This window comes from Macrobrachium nipponense, chromosome 21, assembly GCF_015104395.2.
Source record: "Macrobrachium nipponense isolate FS-2020 chromosome 21, ASM1510439v2, whole genome shotgun sequence".
Classification (NCBI taxonomy): domain Eukaryota; kingdom Metazoa; phylum Arthropoda; class Malacostraca; order Decapoda; family Palaemonidae; genus Macrobrachium; species Macrobrachium nipponense.
This window is the reverse complement of record NC_087212.1, coordinates 60,477,669-60,490,286: the sequence shown is the minus strand read 5'-3', so window position 1 is coordinate 60,490,286 and position 12,618 is coordinate 60,477,669. Positions and strand designations below refer to the sequence as shown.

Genomic DNA, 12,618 nt, shown 5'->3' with positions numbered 1-12,618 from the left:
TGGGAGTGTCCCTAGTCATCTCAGCTACCTCGAAAACTATAGATTAGACATTAATATCCGTCATTTTTGGTTATTTTTACATGTCACCCCCTTCTCACCCCCTCCCTTCCTATCAGAGCTGAACTTGGACTTGAAGGTCATCTGGAGTGTCACTATTCTTCTAAATGACCTCGATAACTATGGACTAGACACCAATATCTGTCATTTTCGGTTATTTACATGACACCCTCTTCCCGCCCCTTCTCACAGTCCCCCTCTCCCTATATGGCAGAACTTGGACTTGAGGGACATCGGGAGTATCACCATTTTTCTCAGCGACCTCGAAAACTATGGATTAGGTACTAATAGCTTTTGTTTTCTGTAATTTTTACACTTCACCCTTCTCCACACCTCTCACCCATTACCCAACCAATGGTCCGATTTTAATTTTGTTTTCACCATGAACTTTCCCGGTTTGATATTGATTCATATTTAAATTCTCACTAAAATTGGTCAAGAGATGTGAATTTGTACAGCATTCATACAGACATTTTCCCATTTATATTTATAGATGTGTGTATGTATATATGTATATGTGTATATATATATAATATATCTAATATATATTTATCTATATATATATATATATATATTATAATTTATATCTATATTTATATGTATATATATAATATATAGATATATATATATATATTGTATATATATATATATATATATATATATATATATATGTATATATATATAATGTGTGTGTGCTCGCATGTTAAAAGCAGCATGGCAGTTTATCATTTTCTTTTAATTCCTTCAAGCTAACGGAAAGTACGTTACTGCCGTCACTTGGATGAGAAAAACACAAACACTCTAACAGTCTTGCACACACACAAATATATATATATATATATATATATATATATATATATATAATATATATATATATATATATAATATATATATATATATTAAGCTAATTGTAATTCCTTCAAGCTGGCGTAGTCTCGTAATCTGCAGCGTGTACCTGGTAGAGTTATTGCTTAATCCTTTAAAACGGAATAATTGTTATTTCAAAGTAGCTCGTTTGGACGGACGTGTCAAAGACAATAAGTATTATTTTCAACACAAAACACAAAAAATCAGAGCAAGGCCTATATATACAATTTTCCCGAGAAGCAATTGAAAGTTAGCCAATCAGAGTACAGGAATAGGGATTAGTGGTAATGAAAACCAGTTAGCGGATGTTGATAGTCAGACGTGAACAGAATATCTCTCTCTCTCTCTCTCTCTCTCTCTCTCTCTCTCTCTCTCTCTCTCTCTCTCGTCCAATCAGCAGTCATGAAAGTGATCCTTGAAGGTCACAGAGGTTTTTCAGCGTCAGTAGCATGCGGCATTTTATTGTAAATTAATATATTTTTTCTACTTTATATATGAAAACTCGAGAATAGAGACGTGCACTGGTTAATTTCCTAGTCCAGTATTCTGTCCTTGTTACAAATAGCTCCTCAGTGAGACGGAGGCTGTGCTTCTCCTGGTAATGCCGCCTGTTGGCACTTGTCCTTTAGTGTCTGGTCAGTCTTCTAGACAGATGAATCTTAGTCATCCCGGTACAAGAAACTCGGCGAGGCCCACATTCCTTTACTTTAGCAATTGTGTGTGAGGGAAGAGAACTTTTATTTCTCTGACGATGGTAATACACCTGTCTTAGTGCCAGCAGGATAAACTTTGGTTATCGTGATGTCTTTTATAATGCACTCTACTTTTTTATAGGGTGCCGTCATTTGATTTTCATAATAAAGAATTAACTTTCCTTCAACATCGTTATAATTGTGGACAATCGTTTGCTCTACACCACCGTCGACAAGCTCACCAAGGAGGTTATGGACCGACGGCATAGCAACCACATCAGCGGGGAATCGAACAATAAGCAGGTTTATCATAACTTCGTATAACAGAATAAGATGTGTAATGCATGCGAAGAGAATTAAGATTTGCATTGCTCTGGAATACATTTAACATAAACAAGAAGTACTGGAACTTTCGTTCTACGGTATACACTGTAAAACTGTTATGTTTTCATCAAAGGCGTGACCTAGGCACACACATATTTTGAAGAGATACTAAAATGCTTAGGAAACTTTACGTTAACTGTTCAATAACGAAATGTATGTAAACAGACAGATAAATATCTAAAAAGTAACTATGAGGTAAAACCAAACTCTTCCAGAGACCCGGATACTGTATTCTAATATATAGCTAACCTTTAAATCATACAACTTTCCTAAGATTACAGATACAAAACTATCTCCTCTAAATATAAAAATATAAAGATATTTACCAAAGACGTCTTAGCATTAAAATAGGGCGTATTAGTAAGATAAATCCATTCTCATTTTTTTAGTATAAGTTTTTATAATGTGAAAATAACGTTATACTTGTTCAAAGCAGAAAAATTTGTACGAACATCTACGTACGGAACAATGTACTACTATTCACAAAATGCCTCTCTAAACGAGCGTATTAAAGCTAAAACTAAAGATGAAACAACAAAAATGGTTAGAAATAAGAATGTACAAAATATATATTGTTCTCACGGGAGGGGTACTGAGTGCAAATTTATTTCATCACCTACTACAACCCTCTGTATCACGGATTTACTATCTGCGCTTTACCGCTATTCTTGGAGTAAATTGTGGCTCGTTCCCTCCATAACGCCCATCGAAAATGTATGAATTTTTTGGTCTTCCTGTCACAAGGCGACTTTATACTATTAGCCGTACAGCTCCAATGCATACCAGACTTGTCATCCGTTGTTTATATAGGATACATTATTTATTATTCTTCGAATTAATTCCAAAGATTCCGCATTCCAAACTGCTTAATGCTTATGTGAAATTATACCCTTTAATCATTAATTTCTCATCATTTGAAGATTCATTCATATATACATAAATACATACCCACATGCACACACACACACTATATAATATATATATATATATATATATAGATATATATATATATATATATATATATATATATATGTCACAAACTTAAACAGATTCTGACCCTAACCGAAATTACAAAGTATCTTTACAGTCCAAAACATGTAAGAACTGGAGTCAAGCAAGAGCCTTAGTCCCATGTAATGACACAGTTAAAAGGAATATCATTGAATCTTGTTTTATCAAGTCAAATAATATAAATGTTCTAAATTTAAGTCTTGGTTTATTTAAACTTGATGCTTTCATAATGAAAAAAGTTGTAGATAAATATAAGCAACAAAATTAATATATTCAGTTTTTACATGTTTTGGACTGTAAAGATACTTTGTAATTTCGGTTAGGGTCAGAATCTGTTTAAGTTTGTGACCGTGTGATATCCGATAATCCTGGATTATCCCTTTTAATTTTTTACCCTTTTGATAATTAACCATCTGGTATTCCTGATCTTGTTTGTATCTGAGACCTTCCTCTCCAATTGTACTTTAGTAGCTCCTTGACGATGTCTGAGTAAAGACGAAAGCGCTTGGATTTCTGACTATCATTTTCCCGTGGTATTCGCTTATTTATGAAGTCACGTGTCTACTGTGATTTTTTAAGCATATATATATATATATATATATATTCTATATATATATATATAATCAAGAACAGGGGTAGGCGACGGCCTGTAAGACACAATAAAGCGTGAAGATAGACCAGGAAAACTTATTAAATTCAGCATACTTTTTTCTTCCAAAAGGTTCGTATTTCGTTATTACATCTTCAGGGAATTTGTTGAATAATAAATAAATAACTAAAAATCACACTGAAAATCAATAAAACCCATTAAATACTTTACAGAAAAAAATAAGAATAAAAACAAAACTAAAGAGATCCGAAGACATGATGCCTAGATGAAAAGTCAACCCAGGTGAAGTCTGAGTGAAGGTATCGGTATTTAACTAGGGACCAGATTTTTTTAACAAATAGCGACTCAAGGATAAGCATTAAGGCAGGTTTTTTTTTATTATTTCGAATTGGCAATCATTCCATCAAGCAATTAATTTTCTTTCCGAATATTTTACTACCAAACTGCTTACCGCAGATTTGGTTTTAAAAGGCTCCGTATTTTCCTTAGCACACAATTCACTAATACTATCAAACCTTCTACAATACCGAAATTAGCATTTCATGCCAAATTCCCCCCACCTTTATTTACATGATTCTTTTTTAAACAAATTTACACACATTGTACATAAACATTATGGTGCCATTCACCTAAAATCAATCCCAAAAAAATCCATGAACGATGGGTTCCTTTATCAAATACAAAAAATCGATTAAAGCCACTTTTAACTTCCAACGTGGTATGTAAGTATAATTGTCCTAAGAGTAACAATAGGACATCCGTTGGCCTCACAAAGAGGCCACTCGGGGTCTGAATCGACTCTAATCCCAGACATTCAATTAGAAACCGTTAAAAAATTTGTAAAAAAAAGAAATTATTTCCTTATTATTATAGACCAAACGACTAATGCTTACGATCTGCCTATCCTCGAGTCATTACTTATTAAAAAACAACTTATCCAACTAATCCAAACCTCCTACGCTCTACTTTACCTGATTAAACTTTTCATCTACTATGAGATTCAGGGTCTCTGTAACACGGTTTTTTGGACTTTGCTCCTTGTCAAAGCATCGGATGTAGCTGAATGTTGACATATGTATATTTTACAACCACACAAATTTTGTCAGCATTATCAATAACCTAAACCCGATTGTTTGAATTTTTATAGAGTAAAAATGATCTAGCCGACGCCATGGCCAATGATTACGAGCCAAGAGTCGAAAAACATTCATTATGTCAGCAAGGTAAACACACCTTTTGACGAAATGTTGCCCCGCCCATCCACCAGACAGAAACTCCATCGGATCTGAAGCCCAAAGACTTTATGAATGGTGGAACGATACATAGATGTGGGTGGGGTATCAGTGCTAGCGTAGTAATACTACTGTAGCAGTAGTGCCGCAACAGTATAGCAGTAATATACATGAATTAAACGTTTAGGCCAACTGCTGGGATCCTTGAGGATCGTTTAGCACTTCTTACAACTACTCGAGAAATGAGTTTTTATAGACAGATGTTAAATTTTCTAATCCAACAGTGCCCATGGTAGCCTTCAGTGTTGTCCTGAATTATAACTAGGCGAAAGTGGATGGAGCCTCATGAGGTCATCATTCTGACGATAATTATTGGTGAAGGTTGAAAGCCAATATACGGTACCGGCTATTTTTTTTCAGTAGATAGGTAGATAGCCAATAAATAAAAATTGCTTGACATTGGATATAGCAGTTATCAAATCAAGCTTGTCTACTATGTTTTTGAAAATTACCAATTATTCCCTACATCTTGTCAATATGATTGTGACCTATAAAGTAGACTGTAATTTCTTAGGAAACCTATTTTGGAAGTTGAACTAATAATCGAAGTGTTTTTGTATTTATTAACATATTTTGTTGGTTTGTTCATTATGACAATTATCAGTGGAGAGGTGCCAGAGTTCATAAAGGTGTACTGCTTTGCTTGTATTTAAATTTGTATATCATTGTTGCCAGAGGTTTAGCCTTCGTTACGTATAGCCAATCATCCATCGAGAAAGAGGGAAGAAATGCTGTCATAAGTTACGTAACGAGTGCGTTCGAAACCTTTTCTCTGAGTAAGTTGGCCCGTCTTCAAAAAAGGTCACTTTTACATTATAAGTACCAAATTTATTCAACCTACGTAATGCAGAATACAGTCAAAATTTATGTGTAGATATAATATGTATTCTGAATAAGCGTTATATTTATGAAATGCATAGATAAAAAGTTATTGCGAAAAAACCGTGTTACAGAGGCCCTGAGTCTCATAGTAGGGATTCTGCACTCTCTCTCTCTCTCTCTCTCTCTCTCTTCAATCTCCTCGTCTCTCTCGCTCTTCTCTCTCTCTCTCTCTCTCTCTCTCTCTCTCTCTCTCTCTCTCTCTCTCTCTCTATGCACAAAGTAGATGGCGGTCTTTGGTTATGTTGTTTTTTATATTTACTTTTCATCTACTGTATTCTATGAATTTTTCTGATTTGTAGAGCAATTTCTTAGGAATTTATTCATTATTCAACAGACTCCCTGAAGAACCTCATAATGAATTATGTATTACGAAACGCTGTTAATAAAGAATTAGTCTGAAATTAGTATGTTCCCTGGTCGAGCTTCACATATATTATGTGGTTTTGGTTTGTTATGTAGATATATATTTATATCTGCATAACAAACCAAAACCACAATATTATAATACATATATATATATATATATATATATATATAGATATATATATATATATATATATATATATATATATTATATCAGGATATTTTATTTAGTAACAAATACTGTTAAGAATTCTCATTCACTGCTTTGACGAAGCCAAAGTTGAAAATAAATCAGCGTTAATACGTAAGCCAATAATCATTCAAAAGAAATGGGAATATCCCTGAAACGAACTTAAATCAGCACGCCATTGCAAGATTCCCATTAGCAGTTAGGAATTAAGAAGACCAAAAGCACAGCGGAAGGTAAAGCAAATCTTCATGAAGGTCATCAGAGAAAGTGTCAAATACAATGGGAAGATAAAACTAAATAAAGATCTGAATATGCAATTATATTCCTTGATAGGAAAGGAAGCCCCCGAAAAGAGCCTCAAGTATCTCCACTACGGGCTGCTCTATGAGCAAGAGCCCGTGCTGGCATAAGGCAAGCTTAATCTCAAACAAGTATCTAAATATCCATTTAACTTATTTATGTCTGAAAATATCTAATAAACGCAAAAGTTTTCAAAGTATATCGACTTCATTTGTACATTTCACTACATTTAATGTGATTACAAGTAAAAACTGAAAGGAAAATCACCTTAATCATGCTTGGCAACTTGATTGTTTAAATCGTCTGTATTTGCTGCAGCTACTCCAAATTAAGTTCATTCGCGGGTTACTGACTTTTCTGGATAAAGCATTAAAAATTACAACGTATTCTTCATACTCACTTATCAATAATGTCATCATTCGCTGTAATTGAGGGCGATTCTGCATATGGGAAGTGTACCCATACATGAACTCCAGCCCCAAGGGCTTTCACATTATTTCATAATTAACATCATAAACAAAAGTATAGCTGACAATTTTCCTCTATCATTATCAGCAAAGAGGTGAAAGTGTCTCATTTATTTTTTCCTTTACGAATACCGATTTCGGTTTTCACACAATATTTTTATTAAAAAGAAAAAATTATACTTAATTCACCTAAGCATACGTTTCACGTAAATTTACATCACAATGGAGAATCGGCACTACAAGGAAACCGATCAACCACGTAAAAAACAGGATGCTCCATTACTTAACAGGGGGAAAACATAAATCAATAAATAGGAGTAAAAATAAACGACTCCAGGCCACGCGCGATCTGTGGACCGGAGCAAGATACCGAGGCTTCCTTCTACATGCACACCCAGCCTGCAACTGACCCAGAGATGTTCCACACCTCAGCATCCACCTGACGCCACATCAACGTCTTAAACTACGCACTCTCTCTCTCTCTCTCTCTCTCTCTCTCTCTCTCACACACACACACATTGATCACATATATCGGGGATGAGCAACTACTTAAAATCAACGGAAACTATGAACAGGCTACTCGTTACGAAGGTACTAGTACATCAAATTAAGAAAACATACTCTGTAACTTAATACAAATACCATGGGACTAGCGCACTGGCAACTAGAATATTCCTGTACCAGCTTTCAACAAATAACACCACAGAACGGCAAGGGAGAATTTCTCTTGGATAATCTCTAAGTTTTCATGTACATTATATAATCATGTAAAGTTCTTTGAAGTTGTTTGTGTTTTTCCTCTACTCAAATCTTGCTTGACGAAGATGTATCTGGGCTTACCGTATTACCTGTTAAACTTTTCATATTTACACTCAGATTCACCTTAACATTGTTAAAATATCGCAGTTGCTCTTAACATACGATGTGTAATGATGACTAGTTCTGCAGACTACTATAAAAAAAAACTGTTCTAAAATTGCGAAACCGCGTGTCAATCAATATCGCTAGCGCTGTAAACAATTCAGTCTACAAAATGGGAAATATCTGCTCATTCCTGAAACCCCAATTCTGACCAGGTTCCCGTAGCTACATAATAAATCATCCAAGCATAAACCATTCACAATCATCGCTTTTTATAGGCTTTCATTTCTTGTGGCAGCAGAACTGGATTGTTTTCCAATGTCAGTCCCTCCACCAATAAAATTATGAATAATCTGGGGATTTGGAACAAACACACAAATAGGATAGTTCAAAAATACCTTTGAAAATTATCTACAGCATACGCAGTAACCGAAGACGAAATTTCAGTAAAAAAAACAATACAGCTGATGGATAAGGATGATATATAAAAACCTTTTAAAATATAAAATAAACTTATTTTTACGATAATTCAATAGCCACAAATAAAAAAATACTGAAATATTAAACAATAATCTTTGGATTTCTGGACTGTGTTGGTGCCTAATTATTGTGGTAACAATGGTGGTGGTAGCTTAAATTTTGCTGAGAAACTGGAACAGACATACCTGCCCGCCACAACAACCCCTTCCCCTGCAATTTCGACAAGCACACGTTGACAAAGCTGAAAGAGCCCGCCCATGGAAAAAGCTGCACTTTGCAAAAACAGACGAGTTATCACGTATATCAAAATTATTCAAGGTCCATCAGTTCACAGCGCAATACGCATTTCAAGATAAAAGTTATAAGAACTGGGCGTTACCAAGGCAAGAATATAAAGACCCGTCATAAAAAAAGAAATGATGTAGCTGCATACGTTGAAATCACAAAAACAAATAGAAAGACGCAGCTTTTATGCAGACCTTTCATTTGAATGGGAAAAAACTGCTAACTAGATACTAAAACCTGTTAGATTATCGACAAAACACCAGGACTGTCAACAAGGGTTTGATATTCGATAAAGCTGGCATTTTTTAACTATTGTTGGAAAACATAAGTACACAGACATAAATAATAAACAGAATTAACAAATATTCTTATTTATTTATTCTTTATTAACTTTAAAATTAGTATGCACAAGCACTGACACTCAAGCACTATACCACGGGGTTGTAACTGGTTCTGAGCGATTCATTTGCAACAGATATCCAATTTTTTAACTTAAAATTTTATTTATTTTAATGGAAAAGTTGTTCTAGGGAACATCCACAATTAAGTTAGCTGAGCATGTGCCCTATTTTCCAATTTGGGAACTTCCCTTGCATTTTCATTACTCTGGTCATTATTCATAGTTACATAAGGAATGAAATGAGCAACTACTGCTTAAACAGTCACCAATATCTAAATGAATATTACATTTTCTGCTCAATGTAACATGAGTCCCTATCAATAGGTCTCGTTAATTATATGTCTAGCACCACTGGAAAAAAAACTTGCAAATAATAATCTCATACACACTTAAAAAAACTTGTTAAATTTCATCTTGAAGCCAGAGTGCTCACATGAGCACAGCCTTTATTTGATTTAGTAATAGGATACACTGTAGGCTATTTGTTTTTTCCGAGATTCTTCATCCCTTCAGTCGTTCCACTTCAGTGAGTACAAAAGGGTTCTAGTAAAAAAGTGGAAACGGGTAATTCGTGCAATGAAGTGGATACAAAAAATGTCCATTATTTTGATTCACTCATTCCTAAATAAGGGTGTAAAGAGGAACAAGTCATTCTCTCTCTCCTCTCCTCGCCTCTCAAAAGAGAATGCCTTATTTAAGTCATGTGACTTGACGAGCCAGAGGGCTCTCGAACCTGGGATCTCTTCCCCCGTTTCAAATGTATCGGCTTTCTCCCATCTCGCTTTCCAATATCTCTAAGTATTACCTCTTAGTGCAACCGTTGAATCTTTCGCTAGCTTCACCAATAGATCCCTGTCCTATTACTACCTGATTCTCTGTATCTTACTGTCCAACCGCAACAACTCCGCCTTCTTGTTGGCTTGACTATCAAGAACGGATATGGATCAGAACTGGTGTCAACAGTAATGGCTGTGGTTCTCGTCAACCACCCGATAATGTCCAGACCGGGGAGTTACAAATATGATAATCATATTGATATCTCAGGAGTGGAACTTTTTCTTAGAACTGGCCCATGGACTCCAGGATGAAATTGGTTCTCTCAACATTCCATCCTTGGCTCCTTTCAAGATGATCAGAGTTGGGGGTGATTGCGTTCATGTACTGATGTTGGTGTCATTCCTCTGGGGTAGGGTAAAGGGTGAACACGAAGTCAGGTCTTACTAGAAACAGTGGTGAAAGCTGAGCTCATGAAAAGGCTGTGGTATCTTTTTGGAGATTTTCAGGTAGTCAGGGTGGGAGACTCATTTATAATCGTAGTGACATTCCACAGGAGTCTCTTCTGAGTTAAATACGGAATTAGAAGCAAAAGCTGTACAAATTGAAGCCTCTGTTATTTATCATGTATAATCTCTGTTTTTCCTCTTAGTGGCAATAATATGTATAGGGAAATAATTAATTTGATACAACTTAATCAACCATTCCTACTATTGGGGACATGAGCAGCAAGCATCCCATGGGGGAAAGTATTATACATTAAAAGTAACGTAATAGCTTTGGTATCACGAAATGAAGAGTTAAGGTTCCTTAACAATGGAGAACCAATGAATTTTCATGTTGAAACCGGCACATTATCATGTACTGAATTCTTGGTATCAAGTGCAAACTATGTTGCTGACTTTGCTGGAGAACATGGATGAATTATGTACATGTGGTCATATTCCTATTATTATCAGAAATAACAGTAAGCTGACTGAACGTCACCAAAACCGTCAGAAGCAGAATTTCTGAGTACAGACGGTGCCAATGGGATACTTAATGGAACATTGCATACAGCTGAATTCAACTCTATTTTGCAAGACTTTCTCAAAAATTTTATACTACTCCAGTTTACCAATAGTCCAGTCAAAATATGACCTGAACCCCCATCACCCCAAAAAATTGCAAGAAATTGTTTTATTGCATTAATTTGTTGTTTCATGTGTAAATAACCATATAACAAAAGTTTACCAAAATTGAGTTACCGGAAATGGGTCAAAATGGCGTCGTGGTTGATGGCCGCCTCTGCCACTAGAAACACCTAATATTCCGGTTAGGAAGCCAGTTAGCTCTTCCGTACTTTGATAAGTGGTAATTTCAGAGAACAAGTGACTTTACAAATGTATAAATAACGTTTACCCCATTATTCAAGGCTTATAAGAAGTTTATAGGTGCAGTCATAATGTTGTGATACCATCCTGCGATGGGGTCAAATTTGTTGGTACTCGCACTCATTTAGTTTATTGCTCTCATTCAGCCACTTCAGCTTTAAGATGTTACTAACATTAATTTCTTTTTTTATATCAGAGCATGAGAAAATGGCTAGTGGAGGAAATTGCCCTTTATGTGGCTGTGAGATAGATGATGAGACTGTGGTGATTGGTGAAAAGGGAGCTGAAGGAATCAACAAGGCCAGCATTGACAGAGGCGACAGTATTGTGGTAGTTGCATAAAAGATGAAGAGTGAGCAAATAGAATTGTTCAAGAAATCCAAGCTACAACCACCTCAACTCTCAAAAGGAGTGCACGTGTTTCTGTTGGACCTTTTAACAGCAAATCACAGTTTGTTCTGTGGCAAAGAGATAAGAAAATCACCCTGTAGTGCCGATTCTCATGAATTCAGCTGTGTCCAAACAGATTCATTTGTGGAGACAATCCTCTCACATTGTGAGGATCGTAATGATGAATGGGCACTCACTGTTCGTGGTAGAATTGAGTATTTCGGAATGGATCTTCATGCTGCTGATTGTGTGTACCATTGGTTATGTGACATCAATTTTCGCACAAAACGGGCCATTCCTTTGCAGCATAAAGATAGTCCACTTGAAAAGAAGCCACGAAATGTTGGCAGACCAAAGGACTCTGACAAAGAACAAGCCTTCGTCAGAATGTGTTCGTTCTTAGAAGAAAATGATGAAGAACAATTGAGAGTGGATGATCTTGCTAAGAAAATGGCAGAATATCTGGTTCAGCCAGATTCTGTGGCCAATGGCAACTAGTACCTAAAATCAAAACTGGTAAAGCATTATGGGGAATCTATATTCATTGCTGAGCAAGAGAGGTTACATGATATTGTAACATTTCGTGAGAAAACTAGTAGTATTCTTAGAGACTATTTTAGCCTGCCAAAAAATGATGAAGAGGCTCAGAAAAAAGCCATCATACAGACTGCAGCTAAACTGATTAAGAGCGACATTAAGTCAATGATCACACCTTCACTCGACTAACATCCTGATATTTCGGCGCTAGAACTACAATCTGTGATAGAATACATTTCATCAAGCTCGCAATGCTTGCTCCATCTATTTGTTGGCAAAGACACTTGCAGAAAGGTGGCGAGTATTGGACAATCTATTGTACAAGCTGTGCGCTCTAGGGCTTTGACAGTACCAATGATGGAAGGACATACACCTCCATTGCCAACGACTATGCAGCATTCAC

The 12,618-nt window shown here is 35.7% G+C and overlaps 1 protein-coding gene across 10 annotated transcripts in view; it reads right to left on the bottom strand.

Moving 5' to 3' along the window:
* LOC135198069 (opsin Rh5-like) overlaps nucleotides 1–12,618 on the bottom strand; it is a 707,912-nt gene that overhangs the window by 586,022 nt on the left and 109,272 nt on the right. The window contains exons 1-2 of one of the 10 annotated variants that reach the window (XM_064225475.1): nucleotides 7,486–7,512; nucleotides 7,049–7,235 (exon numbers count right to left, since the gene is read on the bottom strand). The exons of the other annotated variants lie outside the window; for them this stretch is intronic. The gene's annotated coding sequence lies outside the window, so the exon portion shown is untranslated. Of the gene's footprint in view, nucleotides 1–7,048; nucleotides 7,236–7,485; nucleotides 7,513–12,618 lie in introns of those variants that run through there. 10 annotated transcript variants of the gene reach the window in all.